At 43.0% G+C, this 12,468-nt stretch overlaps 1 long non-coding RNA gene across 4 annotated transcripts in view; it reads left to right on the top strand.

The window, feature by feature from the left end:
• The window catches only part of LOC138989871 (uncharacterized), a 50,980-nt gene that overhangs the window by 8,187 nt on the left and 30,325 nt on the right, over nucleotides 1-12,468 (top strand). For all 4 annotated transcript variants that reach the window (XR_011465996.1, XR_011465995.1, XR_011465993.1 and 1 more), the window contains exon 2: nucleotides 8,478-8,598. This is a non-coding gene — a long non-coding RNA (uncharacterized lncRNA). The remainder of the gene's footprint in view (nucleotides 1-8,477; nucleotides 8,599-12,468) is intronic.

The raw sequence follows: 12,468 nt of genomic DNA, 5'->3' as shown, positions 1-12,468 counted from the left end.
CCGTGTCCTCTACATTGCAGGGCAGGTGTTTTTAACCACTGGTCCATCAGTGAAATTCCACAAACCCAATACTTCTGATACTTTACAGCACAGCTCTCCTTCCTGCCACTGCCTTCTCCTCTGCCTTGTCCTTGTGTCCTTTCCTCTCCTCTCCTCTATTTCCTTCTGTGTCCAAATATTGTTTTAAATTTAAAACAATTTGAGGGTCCTTACCTAGAATTTTGTTTGATGGTTTCACTGGATAGTTGCAAACCAGGAAAGTGCATTTAAATAAAAAGGCAGTATCTATATTATAGTGGTTTCCACCTTGTGAGCCTTGGATCCTCAGGTGGGCTTGGAGCAGAGCGTGCACAGTATGGAAACTCAGTGCTATGTGGCAATCTGTTTAGTGAGCTATAGATGGAATGAATGATATGTCCCATTCATATCTGTGTAATTCACATTCAAATATACAAGAGTGCTTTGAGTGTTAAAACTGTGAACAAATAACTGATTTCATAGTATTTTTCCCATATATCTAATTTGTATCCCTTGGAAGAACATGAAATTTTATATCTTTTACATTTTGTTCCAAAACTCAGAAAGATTGAGACTTGTTCTTCACTGAATAGGTAACTCCTAGCCATGAACCCAACACTTTAGAAAATGGGTCCATCTGTACGTGTGGACCTGAGGGATGGTGTATGATCCTGGGTGGGGTGTAAACTGGAGGAGTGTTGAAGAAATACAGTCCCTTGTTCTAAATATGAGGTAAGCATCAAGCCTCAGTCTTCATTATCTTCATTTGCATAATAAAAGAGTCTGCTAGCAAATATGGTTTTAGGCTATTTTGCTACAGGGAAGTAAGCTGCTTTCTAAATCACACAGTTGTTCAGAGACCACAGCCCTTGACCCGTGACAGACTCTGGAACTGCATCTAGAAGAGAGTGAGATACAAAAGTCAACCAATCATATTCAAGAGGTCAGGAAAGTGTATATGGTGCACTTTTTCTGAAGTTCAGTAGTTCTGTGACCTTCAGTCAATTCCGGAATATCCCTAAACCTCAGTTTCTGCTTCCTTAAAATGGCACCGTCATAGTACAGATCTTGTAGGGTGTGGTGAGAACTGCGGACAGGTGAATGAAGCTCTGTGTAGGGCCTGGAGGTAGTGAGGACTAGCCCTGACCACAGTACAGTTAGCCCTCCATATCCACAGGTTCCACATGCATGGATTCAATCACCTGTGGATCAAAAATAATTGAGAAAAAAAAAATACAGAAAATCCAATAAGCAAAATTTGAACTTGCCGGCATCAGCAACTATTTGCATAGCATGTGCATTGTATTAGGTATTTCAAGTAATCTAAAGATGATTTAAAGTATACAGGAAGATGTTCATAGGTTATATGCAAATTTAAAAAAACTATATGTATATATGGAGCATCTGTGGATTTTGGTATCTGAAGGGCAGTTGGGGAGGTGTCTTGGAACCAATCCCCTATGGATACAGAGGACAACTGGGAGACAAGGTTACTGTCAGACAGTGGGGGAATGTGACTGCTGAGCTAAGTGCTAGGACTTCATGCCACTGACCAGATGTTGCCCTAGCCTCAAGATGAAAGATCCTCATTAGCCAGAAATCACATGGTGTAATAGGAAGAGAGATATATATATATATATATATATGTATATATATATATACACTTCTTTTTTATATACTTGTATTATTCAACCATTGCTGCATAACAAATTGCCCCCCAAAGCTTCAGCTTCCAAGGTCACTCCTTTAGGTATTGATAGGATTCAAGTCCTTGAATGCTGTTGGGCTGAGGGTCTCATTTCCTCCCTGGATGTTGACTGGAAACCACCCTCCAGTCTGAATCACATGAGCTTCTCCAAAGGGCAGCTGACAGCATGGCATCTTGCTTGATTAGAGCAAACACCAGAGAAGACCCAGAGAGAGGACAAGCCAGACAAATGTCCAAGTCTTTTGTAGCCTAATCCTGGAAGTGACATCATTTTGCCATAGTCTGCTTATTAAGAGCAAGTCACCAAGGCCATCCCACAGAACAAGAGAGGATTCCACCAGGTGTGAAGACCAGGAATTATTAGGAGCCTTTTTAGAAGCTGTCTGCCTTTCTGTTCTCTAGGGTAGGATGCCAGATTCTTGGGGTAAATATAATTCTGTTTAGTAGGAAGGGGTGGAAGCTAGCTGCTGCAGGCCTACGTTGAGAGAATATATACAACTTCTGGTATTCTTCAAGAATTCTTCCCTCTGGCATGGTGGCTCCATGGCTGGGCAATGGCAATCTCATCCTCTCTGCCCCCTGCCATCTTGATCTACCTTGAGATGCCCAAGCATTCCCCTGGAATCTAGGGGTGGGTAGAGAATGCTTCCATCTGGAGACTTGGAGGCCCTGGAGATATAATGCCATGTTTGAATTTCCCTCTATAACTACAGTTACTATGCTGAAGTCTTTGACTGTGTGGATTAAAACAAACAGTGGAAAATTCTTAAAGAGATGGGAATACCAGACCACCTGACCTGCCTCCCGAGATATCTGCATGCAGATCAAGAAGTAACAGTTAGAACTGGACATGGAACAGACTGGTTCCAGATCTGGAAAGGAGTACATCAAGGCTGTATATTGTCACCCTGCTTATTTAACTTATATGCAGAGTACATCATGAGAATACCAGGCTGGATGAAGCACAAGCTGGAATCAAGATTGCTGGGAGAAATATCAATGACCTCAGACAGGCAGATGACACCACCCTTACGGCAGAAAGTGAAGAAGAACTAAAGAGCGTCTTGATGAAAGTGAAAAAGGACAGTGAAAAAGTTGGCTTAAAACTCAACATTCAGAAAACTAAGATCATGGCATCCGGTCCCACCACTTCATGGCAAATAGATGGGGAAACAATGGAAACAGTTAGAGACTTTATTTTCTTGGGCTCCAAAATCACTGCAGATGATAACTGCAGCCATGAAATTAAAAGACACTTCTTCCTTGGAAGAAAAGCTATAATCAACAGACAGCATATTAAAAAGCAGAGACATTACTTTGCCAACAAAGGTCCATCTAGTCAAGGCTATGGTTTTTCCAGTAATCATTTACAGATTTGAGAGTCAGACTATAAAGAAAGATGAGCACCGAAGAACTGATGCTTTTGAACTATGGTGTTGGAGAAGACTCTTGAGAGTCCCTTGGATTGCAAGGAGATCGAACCAATCCATCCTAAAGGAAATCAGTCCTGAATATTCACTGGAAGGACTGATGCTGAAGCTGAAACTCCAATATTTTGGCCACCTGATGCGAAGAACTGACTCATTGGAAAAGACCCTAATGTTGGGAAAGATTGAAGGCAGGAGGAGAAGGGGATGACAGAGGATGAGATGATTGGATGACTTCACCAACTCGATGGACATGAATTTGAGTAAGCTCCATGAGTTGGTGATGGACAGGGAGGCCTGGCATGCTGCAGTCCATAGGGTTGCAAAGAGTCGGACACGACTGAGTGACTGAACTGAACTGAACTATAACCGCTGTGCTGGAACAGTGATGGATGCATGGTGGGTGTTACCACTGTTTTCTGGATCAGTCTCTTAGAAGCCTGGTGTGATGGACCTTTGGAGTCGGGCAGGGAGACCTGAAACTGTCCCACATCTGCCTGGACTTCCGGGCCCACCCTTGACCCTCAGTCTGTGTTTGAATGGAAGAGGCTACATCTTGTCATCCAACCTTCAAATGCTTCTTGGATGTTTCTAAATGATTCCTTTTTAAGTCCACATTTCACAACTAGAATTATCCCATTGTGTTCTGCAAAATCTCCTTAACTGAATGTTCTCTTTGTCAACCCAATAAATTGCTAGTTTTGCAATAAGATTCCCCTGGCACCTTTCCTGGAAGGTTCAGTGTGAGAAAGTCACTCATATAACTAGAAATGTAGTAAAAAAACATTGCCTGTCAGTTAACTGAGTTCTGTTGATGGATCACTTTCCATGTTTCTAGCACCATAAATAGGTCTGGAGCAGAGCATAGTTGATCATAGTTTAATGAACTCATAGTATAATGACAGATGTCTCTCATACACAGCCTTATTTCCTCATCTGAGGTTGCTTTTCTTTTCCTATCTCATGTTTACTTGGGCCGTAAATCACCAAGATTGCATCACACACATGAAGTGACCTTAGTGAGGGGTAAATGTACCAAACTAAAGACGGACACAGAGTCTTGTAGAGGGGGCTTCCCTGGTAGCTCGGACGGTAAAGAATCTGCCTGCAAGGGAGGAGACCTCGGTTCAATCCCTGGGTTGGGAAGATTCCCCTGGAGAAGGGTATGGCAATGCACACCAGTATTCTTGCCTGGAGAATTCAAGAGGAGCCTGGCGGTCTACAGTCAATGGGGTCACAAAGAGCTGGACACGACTGAGTTACTAACGCTACTACTGCTACAGAGTCTTGACACTCCTCCCAATAGGAGGTGGGTTCCAGTGCCCTGCCACTGAATATAAACTTGTGTGGCCCTGCCACTGAATATAAACTTGTGTGGGATTGTTTGGATTAATAAAGAATTGTGGACGTGATGCAGACTCAGTTTTAGGTCTTGCCTTTGAGAAGGCTGAAAGCTTCCTTCTTAGTCTCTTGGAGGTCTGAGCTGCCGTACAATAAATCCAATCAACTACCCTCCTGGAGAAAACCCACAGAAAGACTCACATGATGACATGGAAAGGGAGAGGGGCTCAGTGTAGCCAAACCTTAGCAAAGCTCCAGGCAGGAGAATGAAAGCCATCTTGATCTCTCCAGACCAGACCAGTAGCCAACAGAATACCACTGAATGAACACAGTTATGCCAGCTGCCCAAATTACTGCCACACAAAATCATAATGTAATAATGTGGTAGTTGTTTTCCACCATTAAGTATCAGGTCAGTTTTTTGTTCAGTAATATAATAGAAGGAGAAGGCAATGGCACCCCACTCCAGTACTCTTGCCTGGACAATCCCATGGACGGAGGAGCCTGGTAGGCTGCAGTCCATGGGGTCGCTAGGAGTCGGACATGACTGAAGCAACTTAGCAGCAGCAGCAGTATAATAGAAAATTGGAATGAGGTAGTATAGTCATCTTTCTGGGTCAGCTAGCCAGCTCCTCTAGGAAGTCTTTCCCAGAGGAGTAAAATAATTCCTATTGTCAGATGATACGTAATAAACACAGGTTGAATGACTCCCAAGCCCTCCTTCTGATGCATCTGGCTAAGGGAAGATCCTCCTTCCTGATGGGCATGGAAACATGGGATGATGACTGTACAATGAATTCAGATTAATCTGCCATGATTATACGAGGTGAGCATGACTTTTCTCAATGGATCCGGAGCTCCCCAAGGGGAAGGGCCGCACCTTCTCCTTTCTCTTCTGTTCTGTTCTTGTCACAGCGCTGGGTGCCTGATGAGAAAATGCAATTCCATCCAGACAACAATGGATTAGGATGGTTCCTTTCCTTTAATTCTAAGATCAGCACTTAACAGCAAACTACTTCCCATGAAGATGAGCCCAAGTGTTGCCATGGATGTGAGGAAAGGCACTACCACAGCATGAGGGCTCTCCAGGAAATTCCTCTCTTGATTTTCAAAAACCACCAGTGCTGGTGGGCTTCCCAGGTGGCACAGTGGTAAAGAGTCCACCTGCCAGTGGAGGAGACTTGGGAGACGCAGCTTCAGTCCCTGGGTTGGGAAGATTCCCTGGAAGAGGAAATGGCAACCCACTCCAGTATTCTAGGCTGGACAATCCCATAGACAGAGGCATCCATGGGGGTCTCAAAGAGCTGGACAGGACGAAGTGACCAAGCACCCACACAGCAGTGCTTGTAGTAAAATTATAACAAATATTTCTTCATAGTTATTAATGTAGCCTTGTTTCCGGCCACTCTGTGTGATGCACTCTATTCTCCAGTAATTACAACTCAGGCTCTTGACTGTCTGGAATCCCTTTGTCATCTCCATAAATCTTGGCAAGATTCATCTTGGGCACCAGCTTTTTCAGGAATTCTCAGATTAAGCTGACTCTCCACTGTGCAAAGCTCTATCTTAGCTGAGCCATATTTCATTAAAATAATCCCTGCATATTCCTATTTTCAACTGGTTAGTTCATTGAAATAATGGATTGTATCTGACTCTTACTGCTGTTTCTGATTACATTTTTTAATTGAAGTATAGTTGATTGACAATATTGTGTTAGTTTCAGATGTACAGCAAAGTGATTCAGTTTTTTATCTATATTCTTTTCTGATTCTTTCTCCATATAGGTTATTACAAAATACTGAATATTGTTCTTTGTGCTATACAATGGGTCCCTGTTGGTTATCTATTTTAGTACCTAAAAGGCTCTAACAGTGCTTGCACATTATAAATGGTTGAGGTAGCCTTTGCCTGTTGTCTTCCAGTTTATCAAATGTTTGTCAAAGGTTCTTTATTCTTTATTATGTCTCAGAAAGAAAAGTGATTTTCAGACTCACAGACTTAGAGAATTGCTGGGGGGAAAGTTGGGGGGAAGGGATGGTTAGGGAATTTGGCATGGATATGTACACACTGCTATATTTAAAATGGATAACCAACAAAGACCTACTGTGTAGCATATGGAACTCGGCTAAATGTTATGTGGCAGCCTGGATGGCAGGGGCCTCTGAGGGAGAATGGATACATGTATATGTATGGCTGAGTCCCTTCTCTGTTCGCCGGAAACTGTCATAACATTGTTAATCAGTTCTACCCGGATGTCTCAGCCTGTAAAGAATCCGCCAGCAATATAAGACACAAACAGGAGATGTACATTCGATCTCTGGGTCAGGAAGACCCCATGGAGGAGAAAATGGCAACCCACTCCAGTATTCTTGCCTGAAAAATCCCATGGACAGAGAAGCCTGATGGGCTATATAGTCCATAAGGATCGCGGAGTCAGACATGACTGAGCGACTAAACAAAAGCAAAAAAAAAAAAAAATACCCCAATACAAAATAAAAAATTTAAAAAAAGAAAGTGACTTTCTTAAGATCACCTAATGGTGGTTGAAACTGGAGCCGATTATACAGAGTGAAGTAAGCCAGAAAGAAAAACACCAATACAGTATACAAACGCATATATATGGAATATAGAAGGATGGTAACTATAACCCCGTATGCGAGACAGCAAAAGAGACACAGATATATAGAACAGTCTTTTGGACTCTGTGGGAGAGGGAGGTGGGGGATGATTTGGGAGAATGGCATTGAAACATGTATAATATCATATAAGAAATGAATCGCCAGTCCAGGTTTGATGAGAAATACAGGAAGCTTGGGGCTGGTGCACTGGGATGACCCAGAGGGATGGTATGGGGAGGGAGGTGGGAGGGGGGTTCAGGATTGGGAACACATGTATACCCGTGGGGTATTCATGTTGATGTATGGCAAAACCAATACAATATTGTGAAGTAATTAGCCTCTAATTAAAATAAATAAATTAAAAACAAAAAAGATCACCTAACCACAAAATGAAAAATTTTAAAAAAGAAAGTGACTTTCTTAAGATCACCTAACCACACCACCACCCTTCCCCCACCACCCCCTCCCCACTCCCCACCACACACACAGAGGTTTGCTAAGATTCCTCCCCAGATCCTGAGACTGTGAATTCTCCCTGATGGTAGGGAAAGGCTCCAGCCTAAACCTCCCCATGGATACACATCCTTTGTTTTCTGCGTCTGGGAAATGCCCCAGGATTCCCTGCTGTGTTACCCCGGGAGACTGTTGCTCAATCCCAGCAGCTGCTCTGAAGGAAAAGAAAAAGCAGACATGCTGAATGTATCATACACACAACGTAATATGGAATTGAAGATCTCTAATGAGCGAGAACACTTTGATGGTACAGTCTCCCTCCAGTGAGGTCTAGTTCTTCATTTCCAGTGGGCATTGCAGGAAGTCCTCTTTAAAAAAAAAAAAAAAAAAGAAAGAAAATATATATATTACTAATGCCGTGGCTATATGAAACAATATTTGGCCAAGATGGCTAAGATATGATTCATTCTTTGTTCATCGAGTTGCTAAGTATTATTCAGAGAGTGGAGTCACCATATGGTAGAACTGAGTTTCCTTGGGAGGCTGGGTGAAATATGGTGTTGGCTATAGAATGTGGAAATGTGCGTGTCTCTGGTGGTTAGAGTCTGGATCAAGCTATAGACAGCAATTAATTCCATTAAGTCCTTGTGCAAACTCCACTGCACACGGCAATTGGAAAAGGCATAGCCCAGCACAGATCACTCTATGAGGCTGGATTCTCTCTGAAACTGCTAAAGAGTGGGCAAGCCACACAGCTAGACCCAGATGTGGTCTTGAAAGAAAAATGTGTGTGGGCAAATGCAGTACCGGCTGGGAAAGTCTAAGTGGCTGAAACCTATGACTCAGAAATCTTAAATTGCCTTGAAATTAATGAAGCTCTGTGGAGATGACTCAGTTCATTCATGTCCTTAGCTTGCAGGACTCAACACTGGCAGAAGGGAACACTGTCCAAAACTTGGAAGATCACCCCTTCAGAGGAAACAAGGCCAGGAGGTGGTCTGGGATGCGTTGTCACAGGAGCCAGGATAGGCAGGTGAGCTGGTTTTATTCTTCCCGTGGGCAAGCTCATTCAAGTGCCATGCTGTCTGGACCTGATTTCTGTCCCTGTAAAATGGAAAGGAGATTAGATGATTCCTAAAATGTGGTCAGCTTTGATATTCCGATTAGCTAGGGTCCCAGTAAGAAACAGCGTTTACCCCAGATGTTTCAAATGAGGAAATGTTAACACAGAGACTCTTTACAGCTGTCTGTGCCAGGTTAAGAGAATAAATAAGAAAGAATAAGGCACCCAGAGACCCATAAAGTCCGGAAGCCATTGTCACTCCCACGGCAGAAAGGATGCAAAGGAAAAACAGTATTACTGGAGCCTATTGAGAGTTGGAACCCTGGAGGAACCCACCCAGGGGTCTGGAGGAGGCCACCAGTGGGAGCCATAGTCCCCAGCAGACACAGTCCCTCCTACACACACAGTGGTGACTCAAGAGGGAATAGAAAAGAAATGACTTATGCTGTGTCTTATCCCCTTCCCGCTCTAGTTTCCCACTGGTGAGTCTCATTGGCCAAACCCAACTGGGTGCCATCAGGCAAAGGAATTCAGATCCAACAGGCCACAGGGGTTGGAACAGTGCAAAGAAGCCTGAAGAATGCAGCTGGAGTGGGTGAAAACAGAAATACCAGCACATATTCTATGACTTTATACATGTGATTATGCTCTCACATTAGGGAAAAGGGCAGAGCACACATTTTTAATTTATTTTTCTGGAGTGATTGAAGAATGATTCTCAAGTCACAGAATTCCTGAGGGCAGGGACCAGGTTTTGTTGATTTTTTTTTTTTTTGAACCTATCAGAATCTATCACCACATCTGGCACATAGTAGAAAATCAGGAAATATTTGGTAAATTAAAGGCTGATCACAGATCCACATTTATAAACATCTATAAATGTCCAGGGCATGCTCTGTTAATATCTGCTGAATGAGTAATGAATGTGTAGGTTCAAAACAAATTACATAATCTTTCAGATGAAAGGTTCTGCAGAGCTCAGGCAAACCCTTGGTATTTTTTGTTCTCATAGTTGTTTCAAGTATGATTGATGGTTATCATTGCACAAGCTGTGTAAATATCCTGAACTAGGAAGATGGACCACAATGTGAGACCCCATGATATAAAAAGTGAATAAGTAAGTGAGTGTGCACTCAGTTGCTCAGTTGTGTCCAACTCTGTGACCCCATGAATTGTAGCTGACCAGGCTCCTCTGTCTATGGAGTTATGGAACCTGCATCTCCCGAGGCTCCTGCATTGGCAGGCAAATTCCTTACCACTGAGCCATCTGGGAAGAGGGGCCCTTAAGGAGACATCTCCTGCTTTCCTCAGTGCTGAGATTCCCAGCAGGAGTGCTTGCAAAAGAAGAATGTCTCAGTTCAGTTCAGTTCAGTTCAGTCGCTCAGTTGTGTCTGAAGAATGTCTAGCATATTTAGATACATGTGGAATCACCTCCTGACAGGTGGATGTTCTTACAGAAGGATGCTCTTTAATGAGCCATGGATGGACACTCAGCTCTACCGGCACTCAGCTCTCTGACTTGAGACAAAAGTTGACCCAGTGAGCCTCAGTTCCGGTCTAATGCTGCTTCATAGGGTCAGTGTGAGAAATGAATGAGTTGATGTGTGTCACGTTCCTGGTAAAGAGCCCAGCATGTAATCGATGTTCACTTGCTCTCAGCACCATCTTTATAGTGGAAGCATTGATTTCCTCAAAGTTGACATAGGTGGAAGACCAGTGACGAGAAAAGATGTTTTCTGCATTGCTATCTATATTCCCTTTAACAGAAAGTCACTTCTTTTATTATGAGACCAATCCTGTGCCTAAGAGAACGTAAGACATAGTATTAGTTACAGAACACATCTAAATGATTATCCCTTACTATTCATATTTAGGAACTGATGTACGTATGTGTCTTATTGGGATGTAGAGGGTATCACAGGTACGTGCTGGCAATTCTTTAGTATTCACCTCACACACTTCTTCTATGATGGTCAAATCCAATTCCCTCTAAACAGACTGAAATGCCAGATGCTTTTTTTTCTCAAGGCTTAATTGTAGCTAAGCAGGGTCATGTGATACAGTCAGGCCTAATGGAATGACAGGTATTTTTTGTTAGAATGTTTCTTTTGGTTCTCAGTTGCTGAAACTGCATAATAGCTGTGAAATGAATGTCTTTTGTTGCATATAGCAAGTCCCTTTCATATACCTGAGTTTATGATAATGAAGTGACTTTTGGAAAGCCTCTAAAGATAGGGACTGGTGCCAGGGGAACCAACTTTGACTAGAGGATTGGGAATTTCAGCCGCATCCTCTAACCCCCAGGGAAAGGAGAGGGGCTGGAGATTGAGTTCAGTCATCGCTGGCCAATGACTTCATCGATTATGTCTATGTAATGAAGCTGCCAAATAAAACCCCAAAAGGACATTTCAGAGAGCTTCCAGGTTAAACCAGAAGGCAATCTTGTATTTGGAGAGTGATGTACCCCAGGCTTCGTGAGGACAGAAACTCCTGTGCTCAGGACTCTTCTAGTCCCCACCCTACATATCTCTTCTCCCACCTGTTTATTAGTAGCTTTTAATATCTTTTGCTATAAAATGGTAATCTAGAAAGCTGAAGCTCCAATACTTTGGCCATCTGATGCAAATAGCCGACTCAGTGGAAAAGACCCTGATGCTCGGAAAGATTGAAAGCAAAAGGAGAAGAGGGTGGCAGAGGATGAGATGGTTGGATAGCATCACTGACTCAATGGACATGAACTTAGGCAAACTCCGGGAGATAGTGAGGGACAGAGAGGCTTGGTGTGCTGCAGTCCGTGGGGTTGAAAAGAGTCAGACATGACTTTGAGACTGAACAACAACAAATCTACTGAGTAGACTGGTTTCCTGAATTCTGTGAGCCACACTAACAAGTTAATCAATCCTTGAGAGGGGCTTGTGGGAACCTCTAATTTGTAGAGTATTGATCAGAAGCACAGATAACAACGTGGCCTTGTAATTGGTGTCTGAAGTGTGTGTGTGTGTGTATGTAGTAGGAAGAGTGTAATCTCGTGGGATGGATCCCTTGACACTGTCTTCAGTAGTTCCAGGTAAAAAATGTCAAGTTTTAATACTTCTGTCACAGAATTGTTTGATGTGTGGATTTTTCCATGCATGTAGTGTCAGAAGTGAGTAGTGTGGTGGAGTAGTGTGAGAATGGAGGAAACACACACCAGGATTGTTGTTTTTATACAAGACAACTAGAGAGACATTGCCCAGAGGCCTGATGTGTAACTGACCAGTGAAACAACCCAAATTTCTGTCTTAAGAATTTGCATCCTTAGAGATTCATTTACTATGTATGCCTTGTTTTGTCCTATATTCTGCTGCTGCTAAGTCACTTCAGTCGTGTCTGACTCTCCGTGACCCCATAGATAGCAGCCCACCAGGCTCCCCCATCCCTGGGATTCTCCAGGCAAGAACACTGGAGTGGGTTGCCATTTCCTTCTCCAATGCATGAAAGTGAAAAGTGAAAGTGAAGTCACTCAGTCGTGCCCGACTCTTAGTGACCCCATGGACTGGAGCCTACCAGGCTCCTCCGTCCATGGGAGTTTCCAAGCAAGACTACTCGAGTGGGGTGCCATTGCCTTCTCTGTATATTCTGCTACATGCAGCCAAAAGCATTCTAACAGAGAAGTTCTCTTTAGATTTGTTCTGGGAGAATAATTGGATCCCTCTGTTTCTATCTCTTTTCTCCAATGGCTAATTAAAAGTCGAGAGGTCAGAACTTAACAGACATTTTTGATTCCTCCATCCTCTTACTTATTGATCCATTCAATCAATCATTTATTACTTATTCAGTCAATTCAGTATGTACTTATTC

This window comes from Bos mutus, chromosome 11 (genome assembly GCF_027580195.1).
Source record: "Bos mutus isolate GX-2022 chromosome 11, NWIPB_WYAK_1.1, whole genome shotgun sequence".
In the NCBI taxonomy this organism is placed as follows: domain Eukaryota; kingdom Metazoa; phylum Chordata; class Mammalia; order Artiodactyla; family Bovidae; genus Bos; species Bos mutus.
Note: the sequence above shows the minus strand (reverse complement) of the source record. Positions and strands in the feature narration are given on the sequence as shown.